Below are 21,306 nucleotides of genomic sequence, written 5' to 3'. Positions count from 1 at the left end.
ATGCAAAGAGAAGAAGAGGTAGAAACCTGTCCCATTCCAAACTGAACTAGTCTGCAAATGTCGTAAACATGGTTTTCATTATTACGTTAAACCTCTCTACCAAACCATTTTCTTGTGGCTGGTAGGATAAGTTTTTAAATGCTTTAACCTACAATGCTTCCACAAATACATCCACAGATCTGACATGAAGTTGGGACTTCTGTCTTTTAGTATTCCTCTAGGAAACCTACCCTGCTGAAAATGTATAACAGAGCATTTGCTAGCTTCCCCGCTTCAATATAAGACAGAACCAGAGCCTGTGAGTGTCTAGTAACATAATCACATAACAAACTCCAGAATATAGTTCTATCCTGTAGAGCTTGAAATCCTAACAGATTCCATAATATCCATAACTACCTTCTAAAACATTTCCTACATATCAGGAAAAGACAGCAAATAAGCCTTGGCTTTGTTTCCTGCCTTGTGTACTCTTTGGCAGTATTTACATGTCTTGCGATACCCTATCATCATTTTCAATGTAAACTATGTAAATGCTGTGTTTTAACATGTTTTATTCTCTTATGGCCTTCAGCAGGAATACTGTAGGATATGGCCAGAAGTGACAGTTGGTATCATACCTCTCAAGCTCTTAAAGCAAAAAATCTTGACAAAGCCACAAATAATGGGGGGAGACAAAGGCCCAAAAATAGGGAGAAGTTTTAAATATTGTTCTTACAAATGTAGAAAGTTTATAAAATAACAGATTTTAAATTACCACGAATTTTCTGAAGTATATGAAGTCTGAAAATCAAATGATTGCCGTTATTTTCTGATGTCAGTCCTCAATGATTTGCCAGTAATTTGCCAGAAAACTACAATTTTATTAGAAATGGACCAAAAATATGAGTAAAAAATCTAGACATTCTGTAAAAATTTGGATAGCTGAGAGCTATGGTGAGTATGTCTTAGGCACTGCCAGCTAATGTATTACTTCTTCCTGTCTCTCCTTCAAGGATCCATTCTATGTACAACAAGACTTTGTCCCAGTATAAGGAATCCCCCTCCATTGAAGATCAAATGCCTCCAAGGTTACCTCCGTCAAGTCCTGTAAAGTAAAGTAGAGTTTGAGAGCAGATTCTTTCTCAACTCCTTCTTTATGACCCTCTCAGTTCCCATTCCAAGGAATGCCTTTTACCATCCGAGAGTGGTTCCTTAGATTTATGCTGATTACTACAACCTACCTCTTCCTTTGAAGTAACTCCTTTCAAGTGAAGTCAGTACTTTTCAGTTGTAGAAGCTCAGTTACCAGCAATCTGCTACTAACCAGCTTCCCTCCTGAAATCATAACATCTTCATCCCTAGCTGAAGGTGTGAGCTCTTTCTGGAACTCTCCCCTACTGCCAACCCATGTATTTGTCTTCATGCCTGGTTGTGACTAATGGCATGTGTACAATATTCTGCATTGTCAAAGTCATTCCCTATCAGAACATCTATATACATAGCCACCTGCCTGACCCCTTGCCCTCCTTGCCAAAATCCAAATACAGATAAACTATGGACAAAGGCACCTGAAAAAAGGTGTCCCTCTAAAGGCTTTCAAAGAATGTAATTGCAGTAGACTGCCCAAGCAAGTATCGCTTCTTTTTGACCATCACAAGTTTAATAATGGTTATATTTGAGACTGTGTTACTCTTGACAATAGTTAGTGGTTATTCTAATGGAAGCAGGGTAATTGCAGCAGTTCTGGAGTAGGCACTACTGACCAGAGCTTTAGCTGTTTTTAATTGGTTCTTTCATTTCCCCTATTATTTTGTATTGAGCAAAGGTACACTTAAACAGAGGGGTTGAAACATGCACTCCACAGATGCAGACACTTTCAGTTACAACTTTCCATAATACAAGCAGCTCTTTCAAATAAATCTTGCTATATACAGGTAAAGCAAATTGTGCATTGCCGCATATCGCACAGAACCAAGCACCTAGTATCCTAAAAGTACCTTCTAGTAGTCCCTAACAGCACTATATGGATCAACTTAGCCTACAGCCACTACAAAATGATATTTTACATTTTACATTACAATGATGTTAGAAAGTCAATTTAATCCAAAGTTACATATTTACCAAAACAGACATTCATACATAACCACACTACCTACTCCTTAACTGATAACTATCCCAATAGAATGGAAATAGCTATTTTATTTAAGCTCTGCAGTTCTCTGTAAATAAAATTTAATTTTACTTTACACTTCAAAAAAAAAAAAAAATGGAAGGTCAGTCTTCTTGTCTCACCTGTGTAGCCATACTCATAGCATTAAGTATACTAAGGTATTGTGGCAACTGCCCTGTGCTCAAAAATAGTGAACTCTTACTGAGCACAGATAAATTTGCGTGAGATGTACAATATTTAAGTGACATGGAGGCTTCACTATCACAGAAAAACAGGGACTGAGTGTCACACTAACACACCACACTTTATCTATACAACATTGGCACATAAAGTAATGTCATATGCTGACACTATAAAAATCCTTATTTATGCCTCATAAACTTGTAAGGATTAAGTCTCAGCAAAAATCAAAATCACAGTACGTAATATCTTACCATTAACAAAGAGTCACCATGAGATGAAGGTCTCAATTCCAGTATACCAGTCTACTCCAGAAACAAAAATGGTTTAGTGATTGGTGACTCCATAGTAAGACACACAAATTCCCCATTCACTAAGCTGGACAAAGATAGGGCAACAATGAGATATCCTTTCAGGTGTCCAGATCACAGATGCCTCAAGGACCCTTAGGACCCTTACACCACACAAATATAACTATGACATGGTAGTTATACATGTGGGGGATAAATGACTTAGGGTGAAAAACCCTGAGGGAGATGTTGAGAAACACGTCGGAGTTCCCTATGCTGATCACAAATGCAGGTAAGACCCTAATACTGAGCAGAATCCTCCCTTCTCAAAGAAAATCTGGTTGGCTTCAACAATTGGTTAAATAATTGGTGTCATTCTTGGTGGATCCAGTATGTGTCAGCATGAAATGAGATGACTGACAGTCCTATATGCTTTGCATGGAATGGTCTACACTGCTCATTCAAAGACTTCCACATACTGGTTAAAGTCCTTGCTGTCCCATAGTGCCCTCTTTAGGCAAGGTTCTGAAAAGGAACATTCCAACATAGCAAATGTATAAATATCTAAACAGGATCAAATTAAGGTGGCTCTGCTCAGTGCTAGAAGACAGAACAAGCACCTGCCTGACCTTATGGCATTCATGCATTTGGAAGGCATCTCTCTCTCTCTCTATATATATATATATATATATATATATATATATATATATATATATGTATAATCACTGAAAGCTGACATAAATAGCCAGAAACTACCCCTCCATATCTGGGTTTACAGCCTACCATGCCTTCAAACCTATTGGCAACTGTGGTGATGTCCATATTTATCAATCATATTACAACTAGATAGATTCCCAGAAACCCACAAATGGAAATTATCAAACTCCAAATCAAACTAAACAAAATCAACTATCAGTTTATCACCTGTTGCAGGACACCTTTCATGATCCCAGAAGTTCATGCTTGGTTCCTAAATGTCATGGATGAACTTCCTGTAAATAAGAACTCCATCATTTAACTACCGCTCAGTTGACTGGAGTAGCTGCACATTAAATGCAGGAAATGGACATACATTTTAGATCTGAAAAATAAAAAGTCAATGGTCCAGATTGATACTATACCAACTAGTGGACAAACTGACCCAGTGCTTATAAATGCGGCATCATCATGTACAACTCCACAAGTAACTTCATCTCTATGTCAAACCAGAAGTTAGTAACCTTTTTTCTCAAACTAAATAAACAACCTGACTCCAAAATATAAGAATTCAAATACTTTATATCCACAAATTCTATGCTGCAGTCTTGAAATACACTTTTAACAACATCATTCCAGGCATTGCTTCAGCAGATAAATTTGCTCCTAAAATTTTAGAGTTTTATATTTACATGTATAAATGTATAGAATTGGCAGTCATATTTATTTCCAAATGCAATAGGAATTTTAAAAGCAGTTCACCCCAGGAAAAAATTCTACAATAAAAGGAAAATTTCATCAGAGTATACTACAGGTCTAAAGACAACCAAGTCAAGGAAAATTTTAGGAACTTGACTAATATTTTTAAAAAGACTATCAGATCTTCTAGGGCAAGCCATGGACTCAGTTTGGCATCTGAAGCCAAAAACAATTACAAATTTTTATTTATGTTAACAGACTAAGGAACAACTACTCATCAATGTACATAACTCAAATGGCAAAACACCTACTTATACTCAGTGGACATTGCCACTATAATAGCAAATAAAATTAGTGCAAATTTCACTCCCGAAATAACTATCCAAATCCCTACAATCAAAATATCTGTCATACCCAGCAATGGTCACTAAATAATATGTATTAAAAGAAATGTCCAAGACAAAGAACCCGTATCCATAGGACACGATAATGTGCATGGCTATTTGTTAAATAGCATTAAAATGCCCTGGCAAAAGGTCTCCATATGCTATTTAACCTGAGCCTGACTACATGTTCAGTTCCAGACATATGGTGTACAGCACTAATGGTGCCACTCTGTGAAGGAGGACCTGCTACTGAGCCAGGAAACTATAGGCCTATCAGCCTGATAAGTCTCATTTGCAAGGCCATAGAATACTTTATAACAGAGTTGGCAAACATAGACATTGAACATTAAAAATCTCATCAGACAAAATCCACAGCAATTTGTTTTTTTTAAAAGGTAAATCCTATTTAATGAACCTGAAAATCTTTTTCAAAAGGTAGCAAGCTGTTGACAGCAGTCTTGATTTGGCCAAGGCATGTGATATTGTCTCCCATGCTACCATAATTAATAATCCAAATGCATTACAAATAGACCTCTATGGGGTAAGATTGACAGTAAACTGGCAAAAGGACAGAACCCACCTGATACAGGTGGTACAGGCAGTACCAATGATCATGAATGTGTGAATGCTTAGGTTGCCACTCATACATTCTTCCATGTCTTCCGTTATACCCATGTGCAGTGCTGGATTCCCCTTCCCATGCAGTTACAACCTGATAGCTAGCTAGATGTCCCTCTTCTTTCTCCTCATCTCCACAGCATTATTACATGCTTGGTCTGCTAAACAAATCTTCATGGTCCCTCATCAAAATATCTGCAAGCATCAAGCATTTTAAATGTAACTTTTTTCACGTACTCACAACTTTAGAAGTAAGTGGTTGGTTCTTCAATGTATTCACTCACACTATCATTTAACTTTTTTGTGCTCTCAGACTTTCTTTCTATATGCTTCAGAAGTGGGTTTAAAAATATGCAAAAGTAAATATTCTGTAACCTGAGCACAATTTATTCTTTCAAATGTTTGAATAAAGCTATCATAATCATCCCTTTCTCTTTATGCTGTGGAAAACATTTTGCAGTGACCTCCTAAGGTTAGGCATTTCCCCTCATCATGATTTGCATACCCCTGGAGAAGTATAATCACACCTTTGGTGAAGTATAATCACACCTCGCTCATGGCTGCGTCTCATGCCCCACTACCTCCAGCTGCCTCATTCTCTCAGTTATGCTGATATATAACCTCCAATAGGTTTTAAGGCCCCCAGCAATGGAATGGATTGTACTTTCTCTGCACCCATCGCACCTACCTTATCGGCTAGGTTGTATCCACATTTAGTGAGCTGAATTTCGACTGCACACAATGCTGCTATTATATTTTCCTTGGGCATACGGGCATGTGGAATTCCAGTAACTTTACACCCGTTAGTCAGCTGTAACACTGGCATTTTAGCATAATAACAGAAGAGCCCATATCTGCCTGTTTTCTAAAGCTAATTTTAAATAAAAAATAACTGTTGAGCAAAACTAAACCCTTGTGTATTTACCTTGGGGATGTGAGGGTATACACAGGCTAAATAAGTTCAATTCTAATTCCTTATGACTGCCACTGAATGTCACTGTGAGAAATCTTAAGTGCCACATTGATGAGGATTGAATTCCACCACTGCCAATCAATGTAATCCCAGATATATGTGGCGAAAAGTTGTATTCCCTGGATCCAGTCCACTGCCCACAAATGGCCACAACAGAGTAGTTTCTCATGTCACAACACTAGTATCCAACATGTTAAAAAAGAAAAGATGTACACAATCTGATTCACTGACCAATTCACCAAATGCACTCTGGCCTCAAAAGCATACAGGAAATGTGCATTTGTCCAGGGTATGGGCTTCAAACATCCACACCAGCACAGGATTACTTATCGACCATTTACTGAGCCAAGTTTTTAGTCTTTAACCCCATCCCAGGCTATTTTTTCACCATTCTATTTATGAACTTAGTTAATCAGACATTTTCTTTGGGCTCCACAGTACCGCCAAGCACCTCCACCCCACATCACATCATTAGTAACTTGCAGTCATAAGCTTCTAAGATAGGGTTGCCACCTTTTCAAATGCCCAAAGTGGGACATTTTTTGTAGAAATGTCAGATTTTGCAGGACAAAACATACCCATGACCAATATGAAGGAAGAACTTCACATTTTTGCCAAAATAAAAGTTTATTCTTGTAGAATTTGAGTTGCTTATGCTATTTCATATAACATTTAGGTGTTTCAGATGAAAATAACTGTTTTATGCAACTATTCAAGAAAACTTAGGAAATACTTTTGTCCTAAAATCTCAGGACATTTGCCATTTTTTTTTTATTTTTTCACAGGACACAACTGCCCAAAGAGGGACCTTCCCTTGCAAAGTGGAACAGGTGCCAACCCTACTCTAAGATAAGCTGCCAGGCTGATTAAGTGACTTGCCAAATGTCATAATATATACAAACAGGAATTTAGGCAAACAGTTATACACTAAGGACTTTAGAAGCTTCATTATTTTCTGCATTGGTTGTCCACTCACAGTCACCCTTAAGACTGCATATTTTTGTTGTTCAGTACTCTATCACCAAGCCCTCAATACCATTCCAGATCGCTGGTTCTCTTTAACTGGCCTTACTACACTATTAATTTAACAGTTAGCTGACTGTGAGTGTGCCTGTATTTCGCAAACTGCACTTGCCTCATTCTGTTGAACCTCTCAACAGGTTATTTTCTGTTTTTTGGGCTCCAATCAGAGCAGGATAAGCTAGTTCCATACAGAGTAATTGCAAGGTTACTGCACAATTATGTAAATTGTCTCCTCTACCTCTGCCATTTTCTGCTGCTTCGCTGTTTACCATCATTTCCTGGTCAGAAAGACTCTATTAGAAAAACAGTCATCCGATACAGTTACATTTTCATGTAAGCTCTAATCAATATTGTTTAAGAAATCATGCAATGGCTAGCTCCAGATTCAACACTAGGTGATGTAGGCAGCTGCCTAGGTCCCCGTGCTGGCTGGGTGACCCGGCCACAACATTAAAAAAAAAAGAAAAGCAAAACAAAAGTTTTCCTATTTTGTTAAGCCTGGGCATACTGTTGATTTAAGAATTAAAAAAAAAAAAGAAAAGAAAAGTTTTTCTGCTTCCCCACATCCACAGGACTTGTGTGGATACATTTTTAAGCTATAAAGTATTTCTCTTGTTTTTATTGCGCTGCATGTGACCAAGAGATTGTGTCACTATGTTATTATGATTGTTAGTGTCTCTTACTTCATGGATATCATGGCTGTGATTCTGTCTCAGTAATATAGTTGTAAAGTATCATTATAAGGATACCCCAATGCACTTTTCTCCCTCAGCTCACATTGCCTTTAACTTTATTTTCACCTGTATTCTTTAGTGCGCTGCACATGTCTGTCATGGTACTTGCATTACCTTCTGCTTCCACTTTTCAGCCAGTGAAACACAGGCAAGCACACACGTGGAGATGGCATGAGATTTAATCAGAGCAGGGCAGGTACAAGTTAATTTCTTTAGGTGTGGAGTGTATGCAGGTACAAGCATTAGCTGTGTCAGCATCCGCTATGAGAATGGATAGCTGCTGAGCAAATTACAGCTCTCTGTTTATCTGTGAAATGCCCTAGTTAAGGGAGGCAGTCTACTTAAGTGACTTGCTGAGGCCCAAACCTTTAATCCCCTTTACCAACTGCCATTACATTTTTTTTTATAGTCAATGTCAGTCATTAGAGTTTCACAGTTTTTGTTTCACAACATACATGTTGATGTAATACCTGTTCTGATAACGTTTTAATAGATTTAGAGTAGTCTTTTTTTATTTGTCTCCATTTTGGTGACTCATTAATTTCTCATACTATAGCTAAAACCTGGAATTCTCTTCCACAGCACTTTCTGTCCACCTCTGAGACACACAACTTCAAAAAGCTCCTAACAGAATATTTCTCAAACCACTAGCTATGCTGCTGCACCTCCTCTGGCTAAGCAGTTCCACTCTGCTCCTCTAGCTTCACTTTAAGATTACTCTGCACTCCTAATCAACTTATAGCAATACTACTCTCTTTGGCCAAATAATAAAAGAAAAAAAACTGAGATGTTTTAGTCTTTTATTGTAATGCAACTTGTGTTTATTCTGTCTTTGGTTATTTTAAAATGTGAGTGATGATTTAAACATTTTGAACTCTTTACTGTTTTCAACTTTGCTTTTAGTTTTGTCTTGCTATTTAGTCTATTGTACTACAATCCTATATTTTAATTTTTTGTAACCTTCTTGTATGCTGTTTAAATATTGTAACTTCTCTTGGGAGCTTTTCTCCCTGGGTCTCTACTGGAAACAGGCTTTTTGCCCACCCAGACACTACCCGGTTATCAAATGTAAATACATAAATACATTTTTGCAAAATATCTCTGATTTTGCCTCATATTTATGATATGTCCTTGAGCAAGTCACCTAAACAGGGTGTGCTTTGGGACAAATGGAAATATGGGATAGGCTCCTCAATAGTCCCCTGAACTGCAAGCTTAGTCTCTAATGCCTATAGTTTGGCATAATGGTTAAGGTGTTTACCTTACAGACATAAGGCACCAGGTTTGATTAATACCTTTAGGAAACTCTGCAGTTGTTAGCCCAGTTATGATATATGAAACAGAGTAGAGATGGTGTAAAGGAAGGAAATTGATTGTAGTAAACAGCCGTTTCATTATATGGACCATGTTCTTTGGATGCAATCCATGGTTCCCTTAATGCTGACAGTGTGTTTATTATTTAGATGCCAATAAATTGAATGGCATGAAGTCTAGGAGTTTAATGTTGATATTTTAAATATGAATACATTTTTTATTTAGCTTGCTTTTTGCAGGCACTGTGGGGTACAAGATGCAGATGGATAAGGTTATTATCTGTTAAAGAGTTGCTTGCTGTAGTACAAGGTTTGATTCCCTCAGCCTTCATTTGCCATCAGTGACTGTGCCAATATACTTTACCAGACAGTACTCCTGGGCTGCTCCTGAAAAGGGACATGTCCAATGGTCTGTCCCAGGCTGTCAGCAAATGCATTATACATTTGTCTTTTGAATATCTGCACCCTTCACATAGATGTTAATACTGCGCTATATGCTATTTGGCTTTGAATCCCAGCATATCTCTTTTGTAGTTCAATGCTTTACTAGATGCATTTTCACTAACTGTGAGTTTCACTTTACTCCTGTTAAGTCTATTTTTAATGTGCAACTGTTTTGTTTAGCAAATGGCCATCAGTGCTTGTGCTATAAAATTTGAAATAAGTTTTAAATTTAAATCCACGTCTCTGTAATCATTGCAAAAGTAAAGAAGAAAACAGTGTGCAGACTGACAGCACTGAACTGTAGTTATGGTAACTGGAGGGAGCTGGAGGACGAGAGACAAGTAATGGGACAGAAGAATGGATGTGTGGGGGTTGGGCATCCTAGTCATTTACCCTGCCTAGGGCCCCATTTGACTATGATTCGGCTCTGCATTAGTCTTTTAATTTGTGCAGTATTTAACACTCATAGCAATACTATGTTGCACAGTGCTTTATACCAGTTGAAATACATTATCTGAATATATGCAATATGTGATATTAGTAGGAATAATGTGCACAAATGTATGCAGTACTTTATATCAGTATCTACTGTTACCTTCATTTATGATGGGTAGCAAAGTAGCAGATGCACACTGATTTTCATTTTCATTCATTTAATTATTTATTATCTATACTGAGGTACTCATTTTATTGTGCTGGATGTGACTAAATGTTTGTCTCATTAGCTTATTATAATTGATAGTACCTCTTACTTTATTCTATGTAATATAGTTGTAAATATCATTGTAAGGATACCCAAATGCACTTTTCTAGCTCAGCTCACACTGCCCTTTAACTTTGCTTTCACCTATATTGTTCAATGTGTTATATATGTGCATCATTCTAATTGCTTTATCTATGCTGGGTATTGTTGAATGTGTTATATATGTCCATCATTCTACTTGCTTTATCTATGCTGGGTATTGTTGAATGTGTTATATATCTCCATCATTCTACTTGCTTTACCTATGCTGGGTATTGTTGAATGTGTTATATATGTCCATCATTCTACTTGCTTTACCTATGCTGGGTATTGTTGAATGTGTTATATATGTGCATCATTCTACTTGCTTTACCTATGCTGGGTATTGTTGAATGTGTTATATATGTCTATCATTCTACTTGCTTTACCTATGCTCGGTATTGTTGAATGTGTTATATATGTCCATCATTCTACTTGTTTTACCTATGCTGGGTATTGTTGAATGTGTTATATATGTCCATCATTCTACTTGCTTTACCTATGCTGGGTATCGTTGAATGTGTTATATATGTCCATCATTCTACTTGCTTTACCTATGCTGGGTATTGTTGATTGTGTTATATATGTCCATCATTCTACTTGCTTTACCTAAGCTGGGTATTGTTGAATGTGTTATATATGTCTATCATTCTACTTGCTTTACCTATGCTGGGTATTGTTGAATGTGTTATATATGTCCATCATTCTACTTGCTTTATCTATGCTGGGTATTGTTGAATGTGTTATATATGTCCATTATTCTACTTGCTTTACCTATGCGGGGTATTGTTGAATGTGTTATATACGTCCATCATTCTACTTGCTTTACCTATGCTGGGTATTGTTGAATGTGTTATATATGTCCATCATTCTACTTGCTTTACCTATGCTGGGATTTGTTGAATGTGTTATATATGTCCATCATTCTACTTGCTTTACCTATGCTGGGTATTGTTGAATGTGTTATATATGTCCATCATTCTACTTGCTTTACCAATGCTGGGTATTGTTGAATGTGTTATATATGTCCATCATTCTACTTGCTTTACCTATGCTGGGTATTGTTCAATGTGTTATATATGTCCATCATTCTACTTGCTTTACCTATGCTGGGTATTTTTCAATGTGTTATATATGTCCATCATTCTACTTGCTTTACCTATGCTGGGTATTGTTCAATGTATTATATATGTCCATCATTCTACTTGCTTTACCTATGCTGGGTATTGTTGAATGTGTTATATATGTCCATCATTCTACTTGCTTTACTTATGCTGGGTATTGTTGAATGTGTTATATATGTCCATCATTCTACTTGCTTTACCTATGCTGGGTATCTTTGAATGTGTTATATATGTCTATCATTCTATTTGCTTTACCTTTGCTGGGTATTGTTGAATGTGTTATATATGTGCATCATTCTACTTGCTTTACCTATGCTGGGTATTGTTGAATGTGTTATATATGTCCATGATACTACTTGCTTTACCTATGCTGGGTATTGTTGAATGTGTTATATATGTCCATCATTCTACTTGCTTTACCTATGCTGGGTATTGTTGAATGTGTTATATATGTGCATCATTCTACTTGCTTTACCTATGCTGGGTATTGTTGAATGTGTTATATATGTCCATCATTCTACTTGCTTTACCTATGCTGGGTATTGTTGAATGTGTTATATATGTCCATCATTCTACTTGCTTTACCTATGCTGGGTATTGTTGAATGTGTTATATATGTCTATCATTCTACTTGCTTTACCTATGCTGGGTATTGTTGAATGTGTTATATATGTCCATCATTCTACTTGCTTTATCTATGCTGGGTATTGTTGAATGTGTTATATATGTCCATCATTCTACTTGCTTTACCTATGCTGGGTATTGTTGAATGTGTTATATATGTCCATCATTCTACTTGCTTTACCTATGCTGGGTATTGTTGAATGTGTTATATATGTCCATCATTCTACTTGCTTTACCTATGCTGGGATTTGTTGAATGTGTTATATATGTCCATCATTCTACTTGCTTTACCTATGCTGGGTATTGTTGAATGTGTTATATATGTCCATCATTCTACTTGCTTTACCAATGCTGGGTATTGTTGAATGTGTTATATATGTCCATCATTCTACTTGCTTTACCTATGCTGGGTATTGTTCAATGTGTTATATATGTCCATCATTCTACTTGCTTTACCTATGCTGGGTATTGTTGAATGTTTTATATATGTGCATCATTCTACTTGCTTTACCTATGCTTGGTATCGTTGAATGTGTTATATATGTCTATCATTCTACTTGCTTTACCTATGCTGGGTATTGTTGAATGTGTTATATATGTCCATCATTCTACTTGCTTTACCTATGCTGGGTATTGTTGAATGTGTTATATATGTCCATCATTCTACTTGCTTTACCTATGCTGGGTATTGTTGAATGTGTTATATATGTCCATCATTCTACTTGCTTTACCTATGCTGGGTATTGTTGAATGTGTTATATATGTCCATCATTCTACTTGCTTTACCTATGCTGGGTATTGTTGAATGTGTTATATATGTCCATCATTCTACTTGCTTTACCTATGCTGGGTATTGTTGAATGTGTTATATATGTCCATCATTCTACTTGCTTTACCTATGCTGGGTATTGTTGAATGTGTTATATATGTCTATCATTCTACTTGCTTTACCTATGCTGGGTATTGTTGAATGTGTTATATATGTCCATCATTCTACTTGCTTTACCTATGCTGGGTATTGTTGAATGTGTTATATAGGTCCATCATTCTACTTGCTTTACCTATGCTGGTGTGTGTGCTTTGTACTTTTCCTCCTATAATATCTGTGGGCATTTTACTCTTTGTGAGAAACCTTTATTCATGAAATACTTTGTCATTCCTACAAATAAAACACTCTGCATTTCTTTGTGTGTGCGTGCGTGTGTGTGCGTGTGTGCACATGTGCGTGATTGTGTGATTTATATATATCTATATCTATATATATATATATATATATATATATATATATATATATATATATATATAGATATATATATATATATATATATATATATATAGTTCTACTTTATAACATCGATTTACCATAACATCATCTCTCTGTTAAGTGAGATGACATCTAAAATTCAAAAGAGTGAACTCCCAGAATGGTGAATTTCACCTCAGAAAACTAACCACTCGACCACCACTGACAAAAAAAAAAAAAACCTAAACAAATAAAACTCATTGAAGTGGGGAGCTTCACCCCCTCACCCCTACTTAAATATTCCAACTCCAACTCCAAGATCTTACTAGAGTAGAGAAAAGAGCAAAGGTCATCAGTGGTGGCCAAGTGGTTAGTTTCCCAGAGGTGAAATTCACCATTCCAGGAGTTTGCATATCGTCTTCTCCGAGACGATCTCTGCTTAACATACAAGGCCATGTCAAATCCAGAGCTGTTGGACATGCTACACTTAAAGAAATCCCAATCCCTCAGACCACACGCTCCAGGGATCTAAATCTTCTCATCACAATAACAAAACATGCTGGAGGAATAGGTTCCTGACCCAGAGACTCCCCAGAGTCTGGATTAGACTGCCCATACATGTCAAGCAGAGCGCCTCTTTGGCCCTCTTCAAAAGGGACCTTGATGATTGGATGGGAGAAAGGAAATTCACCCCGGGGATCACGTCAGTCACCCTGCTAGACAGAGGTCCAGGGAAGTAAATAGTGTGGGAAGAAATAGCCAGGGAATTGTTATGGCTAGGCTTATATAGGCCCTAGGGCCAATAGCCTAGTACCAACCTATGAACCTATGAAGTTTAGATGTTGTCTTGTTGAATCGACTCACTGTTCAGAGGGACGATGTTATGATATCAATGCTATAAAGGGAATATATATATATATATATATATATATATATATATATATATATATATATATATATATAAAGTTATGTCTTACCATAATATTCCATTTGTGCTGTTCATCTTCTTTCATTCATCACTGATGGGTTCAGTTCTAAGCCCTTGGAACCAAGTCAGCCTTTATACCAAGCTCGCGCCAGCCAAAAAACTCTTGAGCTAAGTTTCTACCCAGAATGCCCCTCTCCCTGTTACCACAGATCAAGTTTGCTAGAGAAAGAGAAATAAAGCTGAGGCCACTTCTGCGCAAATATCCTAGGACACCACTTGGACCCAAACCATCCCCCAGGAGCCTTTGGAGGGGGAAGGAGGGTGGGAAGTGATGAATGAAAGAAGATGAACAACACAGATGGAACATTATGGTAAGACATAACTTCTTTATCTGTTGTTAATCTTCTTTCCATTCATCACTGATGGGACAGAATCCAAAGCTATCTTGAGGTCCATTGGCGGCCCTTATGGGAGAACATTCCTGAGTACCATTGAGCTGAAGGCAGCTCTTCCTCTGGAGACCAAGTCCAATTTGTAAAGATTGATAAAGGTATGAGGCTTAGCCCAAGAAGCTGCTGCACAGATGTCATCCATGGAAGCCCTGGAATGGAATGCTATTGATGTTGCCATAGATCTAGTGGAGTGAGCTTTAACTGTTGGCATAGGCTCATTACTGAGGGAATAGATGAAACGTATGCAACCGTAATGTAACCTTGGAAACAGCATCTCCCATTCTGACCCAGAAAAAGAGATGAAAAGCTGTTCAGATTTACGGATAGGTTTGGTCCTGCCTAGGTAAAATCTCAGTTGCCTATGTACATCCAAGGAGTGAAGGCAGTACTCTCCTCTATTGGCAAAATTCAGAAAGAACAACAGAAAAACCACTGGCCACAGCGACTGAATTCCAAGCATTTATTATCAACCAAAAACAGTCTTTACCAAAAGGATTAGCGCTTTCATCCAAACACTATTAGGATTTCCTCAGAACAACGTAATGCTAAAATTCCAACCATTAAATACCCATGCCCTTCCTACTTAATCTTAATTGCACATTAATTAGCGACATCACAATAAAACCATAAACCATAAAACCATAAAATAAAACCTATGGTTTCCAATATATTTGGAATACTGAAAATACTCAAGGGATTAGAAAACAAAGTTTAGGCCTATAGTGGACAGGAAACCTGCTAAGACTTGTTTCATTAGCAAATATCTTGATTATCATTTACAAAAAGGGCTGTGGGTGTTTTCCTATATTACTAAAGATTCATGGCACTTTTTAGAAAAGTTAAGAGATACAATTATTACTGAAGACACAATTTTGGTTACTGTGGATGTATGTAATTTATTTTCCGTGATAGCCCATGTAGTTGGGATAGAATGGTTAGAACAACAGTTAAACAAAACCCAGTTATTTGATCAAGAGCAAATTAATGTGTTTACCATGTTAATGGAGGCCATGTTGAACAACAATTTCTTGCATTTTGAGGGACAGTTTTATAAACAGCTAACTGCATGCGCCCCCATATATGCCAACTATGTTATGTTATACTGGAAACAGGAATATATATTCCATAGTATATTTATGGCCCACATTAAGCATTACATGAGATTCCTGGACAATATTATTATTGTTTGGGAAGGGCCAAAGGATGTGTTGAAAAACTTTCTTGTATACATCAATCAGATGGTGGAATTTTTCAAATTCACCTATGAATATAGCCCTGAGATTGTATCGTATTTAGATGTGAAGTTAATGATTGATAGAAGGAATAAGGGTTTGGTGTCAGGGATACAGAGAAAAGCTACCTTTTCAAATTCTTATTTGGAATACCATAGCTGGCACACTTACCACAAAAAAAAGTCTATAGTAAAAAGGCAGTTGGTAAGGGAAGCCAGGATGGTTAGTGACGATCTGGAGTTTATTAGTGAAACCGACTATATAATAGGTTTATTCATGAAGAAAGGTTACCCTGAACACTTGTGTACTTTAGTTAAAGAAGAAATTATAAGAAAAAGGAATGAAGGTTTTTATAGACCCATTTTAACAAGAACTACAACAATAATGAACAGGAATGTGCAAAGGTATAGGGGACTGAATAATGATGGAAAGGAGAAGGAGAGTAGTTTGATGTTCATTACTACATTTAATCAGGATGTGCAATGGGTTACCCAGGTCATTACTGAATAATGATGGAAAGGAGATGGAAAGTAGCTTGTTGTTCATTACTACATTTAATCAGGATGTGCAATGGGTTACCCAGGGCATTCAAAAAAACTGGGGGGGTCTGTTGCAGTTGGGCAAATTGGGAAGAGCCCCGAAATTTGTCTTTAGGAAGGATAGATCCTTTAAAGACATTTTGGAGATGAGTAGCCGGATGGGACCCCATGGCACCAATAGAACAATAGGTAATTTTAAATGTGGAAAATATGCAATATGTAAACACATAATGGAAACTAGGAGTAGGTTATGTATTAATGGAATTAGGGTGCAATTTCATGGGCATTGTAATTGTTTAAGTCAAAATGTGGTCTGTATGGCTAAATGTGAGCACTGCCTAACATTCTATGTAGGAAAGACTAGTAGGCATTTCAAAGATAGGGTGTACAAGCATATATTAGATATTAGAAAAGGGAAACCCACTAATGCCTTGGCTAGACATATTTCTGCACATCAGGGACATGTTTTTAGTTTTTTTGTTTTGCAACAATTGGTTAAGGATGTGCAAGGCAGGGTTTTAGACGTCCATCTTGACATTTGTGAATTAAAGTGGCAATTGTGTCTGAATGCAACTAATTTCCCAGGAATAAATGATAATGTGAGTATTTCTGCTTTGCTGAAATTGAAATACATTTTAGAGTAGATACCAGGTCTGATGAAGTTTGCTTATTTCAGTAAACGAAAGTGCTTACCTTATTTTTGGACTCATTGTGGTTTCTTGCTCTATTTTTCAATAGTTTTTAGTTTTTGTTTTCTGAATTGGTTAGATACCCAAGTTATTTAAAGGGCTTGTGGTATGCATTTTAATGCATACAATTTTATATTGTAATTTTGTATTGTATTTTTATTGCGTCTTTAAATGGTTTTATTGTGATGTCACTAATTAGTGTGCAATTAAGATTATTAAGTAGGAAGGGCATGGGTATTTAATGGTTGGGATTTTAGCATTATGTTGTTCTGAGGAAGTCCTAATAGTGTTTGGATGAAAGTGCTAAACCTGCTAGTAAAGACTGTTTTTGGTTGATAATAAATGCTTAGAATTCAGTCGCTGTGGCCAGTGGTTCTTCTGTTGTTACTGTGGACTCTTGGTTATCTTGTTTGCTGTGAAAATTCAGAAAGAACACTGGTAGGTCAATGGTCTGGTTTATGGAAAATTCAGAAACAACTTTGGGAAGGATGGATTCATTCAAAGTGATACTCTGTCTTTATGAAAGACCAGATAGGGCCTCTTGATACATAATGCCTGCAGCTCCGAGACTCTTCTGGCAGATGTGATGGCTACCAAGATTTCCAAGACAAAAACTTTAGGTCACACTTCACAGCAGGTTCAAAAGGTTTTTGAGTCAAAGACTGAAGGATTAAAGTGTGGTTCCATGGGCAGGCTGTCTGACAGGAGGTCTGATATGAGAGGTCCCCTTGAGGAAGGTCTTGCATAGGCATAAAGATATAAGAGGAGTGCTGACATCTATACCATTGTGGAAATTAGTAATTGCTGCTAGGTGTACTCATACGGTAGAGGCAGAGGCTCCCTTATCAAAAAACTTAGCCAAGTATTGAAGCACCACAGTTACTGGTGCCAAATATGGGTCTAGCATGTTATCCTTGGACCAGATGGAGAACTTTTTCCATTTATCCTGATATAGTCTTCTGGTGGATAGTTTATGAGAGGCCAGAATGATGTCTTGAACAGGTGAGGAGAGATTAACTTGCCTGGTGAATAATGGAATTGGAGAAACCAAGCTGTCAACTTGAGACTGGACAGATTTGGGTGGCTCAATCCTTGGGGGTGAGAAATCAGATCTGGTAGACAGTCCAGAATCCATGGCAGGTATACTAGGTGAGGCCGAAGGAAGGGGAATCAAACTTGTCGAGGCCAGAATGGAGCTATGATGGTCACCTTGCATCTCAACTGAAGAGCTTTCTTTAGAAATTGTGGAATCAGGGGAATGGGAGGATAAGCATAAAGAATTCCTGAGGGCCAATCATGGATTACAGCATCCCTCGGGGACTCCCCTCTGGGGGAAGTAGGGCAAAATAGCCACTGCACTTGTTTGATGGGGAGGCAAAAAGATAGCAGCAAGGCTGGCCCCAGTGGCTGAAGATTTCTGTCGCAAGCTCAGGATTGAGGGACCCCTCACGAGGCAGGAGGATGCATCTGCTCAGTTTGTCCACAATTATGTTGGAGCTCCCAGGGATATGCATTGCTATCAGAAAGTGGTTGGAAGCTATTGCCCACTGCCAAATTCTCATGGCTTCTTGACATTGGGGGTAGGACTTGGTTCCTCCTTGCTTGTTGATTGCAATTGTCCCGGAAGGGAGAGCTGAATGAAAGGCTTGCAACGCTAACAGCACTGCTCTCAGTTCCAAAACATTGATATTCAGGTAGGCCTCTGAGGTGGACTATGTGCCTTGGACTGTCTTTTCCTGGAAATGGCCCCCCCACCCGATCAGGGAAGCATCCATGGTCACAATGGCTCTGGGCTGAGGGGATTGAAATGGGTGACTCCAAAGTCCTACATCTGGCCTCATCCATCAAAGGAGGTCCTGTTTGCAGGAGTTGGTTATTCGAATCTGGTAATAGAGCAGGTGATAGTTTGGGCATCATTGACAAAGAAGGAGCCACTGCAGGATCCACTTATGTAGCTTCACTAGAGGTACTATTGGAATCAAAGCTATCATAAAATCCAGGGCCTGAAGAACTTCCCTTGCTGAAACTTTTGTGTGACAGAGTATCACTCGGAGCTGGAGCCTCAAACTCTGGAATCTGTGATTTGGGAGTGATACTAGACAGAACTGGGTATTGAATACTGCTCCAGTGAATTCTATTTGTTGTGTAGGAGTAAGGTTTGATTTCTCCCAATGTATCATTATTCCCAACAATTTTGCCAGAGAGAGAGAGAGTATAATGCAGTGCTGTTACCAGAAGATGCTCGGTGGGGGCAGTGAGGAGCCAGTCATCCAAATATGAAAACACCCAGAATCCTTGTAGTCTCAAGCAAGCTGCGACCACTGCCACACATTTTGTGAACACTATGGTGGCTGTAGAGAGACCAAATGGTAGGGCACAAAATTGATAATGACTGGCCCCTAGCCAGAAGTGAAGCAGACTCCTGGAGCATTTCTCCATCTTGATGTGGTAATATGCATCCCAGAGATCTATCGAGCGCATTCAATCACCTTCTCTTAAAAAGGGGAGAATGGACTGAACCATGACCATCCAGAATTTGGTTTGGGTGACAGACTTGTTTAAGCTGCTGAGATCCAAAATGGGTCTCCAGTCCCCTGTCTTTTTTGGTACCAAAAAGAATCTTGAGAAAAATCCAGATCCACATTGGTCTGGTGGGACTGGTTGGATGACTCTTTTTTGAGACAGCTTTATTATCTCTGAAGCTGCTTCTTCCCTTTCACTGGGTGGAATGTTGGGAAGTTTTCTTGGAAGGTTTGGTTGACAAGAAGGGGGAATGGTGTAACCTCTGGTGGTGATACTCTGCACCCAAAGATCAGCGGTAATAGATTGCCAGGCAGCTTGGTGCAGAGAGAAATGACCCCTGACTGCTTCCAGAGGTAAGCAATTGGGCTGCTCCTCAGGAGCGCTGGTAAGGCTGCCCAGAGAAGGAATCCCTGGACCCTTGGTTATGAGGACCCCCCCTCTGCCTCTATAGGGGCATCCTCTGGAATTGTTACCCCCTCTGCCCAGGGGATATCACCACATGCAGCATGGAAAGGACCCTGAGATTTTTTGTGCCACATTTTCCCGCTACTCTGATTCCTGGAAAAGGTACATTGAGGAATGGAAAACCATAGGCTTATGGCAGACACGATCTTTCCATCTTGCTCAGACCTGGCTAGCGTATCCTTCACTTTGGAGCCAAAAAGGAATGAAGCTTCGATGGGAGCATTCAAAAAGGAAGACTTGAAGGAATTCATGAGGTCACAAATGCACATCCAGGCATGACGCCTCATGACAATGCCTGAACCTGCTGCTCTAGCCGCCCCTTCAGTCGCATGTGAAAGCAACCTCATGGACAAGTTGGATATTGATTCCAGGGTTGCGAGCTGTGAGGCCACTTTTTCCCTGACATCATCAGACAACTGTCCTGTGAGCGTCCCAGAGAGTTTGGAGATCAAGTCCCTCTGGGGCCTTGTAAAATGTGCCAGATAGTTCAGGGACCATATAGCAAAGGTCTATGATGCAAGTCTGTCCACCACCTGGGACTCCCTGTTGGGCAGATGGATAGTGGGACTTTCCTCAACCAAGTCCTTTTTTGTGACTGCCTCTACCACCATAGCATTGACTGGAAACCCTTTGGACCAACGCAGGTTCTCCTCAGGAGGGGAAAGAATTTTGTCTGGTCGGGAGGGATCGCCTCAGTGAAATCAGGGTTCTTCCACGTGCACTGCATGACAAGCTGGACAAGCTCTTCTGCAGGCAGGGTCACCCAAGAGGTAGAAGGCTGGGCAGGAAAAGCCTGCAGGAACACGGATTCCTCAGATGAAGGCTTGGAGGGCTTCCAGTCACCTCTCTGCTTTAGCATTTCCAGGATGTCCGAAGGAGACATCATCAGGATGTGACCGAGGGGGACCCTTCACCATCATCAAAATCTGTGTCTTCAGTTAAGGACTCCTTGGGTGAGTCCATGTGCTTCCTCTTGTATGTCCTCTTTCAAGGGGGCTCCTAAGTGGGGGTCCCTGAGGAGGACTTGGAAAAGTGGGTACCCTGAACAGGGGTGTCCTGAAGCTTCTCCCACGGGGGGTCTGTGGCAGCTGTAGATCAGGAAGTGAAAACTGGGGTTCTGACATCAAAGGAGTGCTAACAGAAGCAAGAGCCTTCTCCATCGCATGGAAGGCAGGCCCACCCAAAGAGGGATGGGATGCCA

The sequence above is a fragment of the Protopterus annectens genome, chromosome 1.part1 (assembly GCF_019279795.1).
Source record: "Protopterus annectens isolate FY-2018-M chromosome 1.part1, PAN1.0, whole genome shotgun sequence".
Taxonomy (NCBI): domain Eukaryota; kingdom Metazoa; phylum Chordata; order Ceratodontiformes; family Protopteridae; genus Protopterus; species Protopterus annectens.
This window is presented reverse-complemented; position numbering follows the sequence as displayed.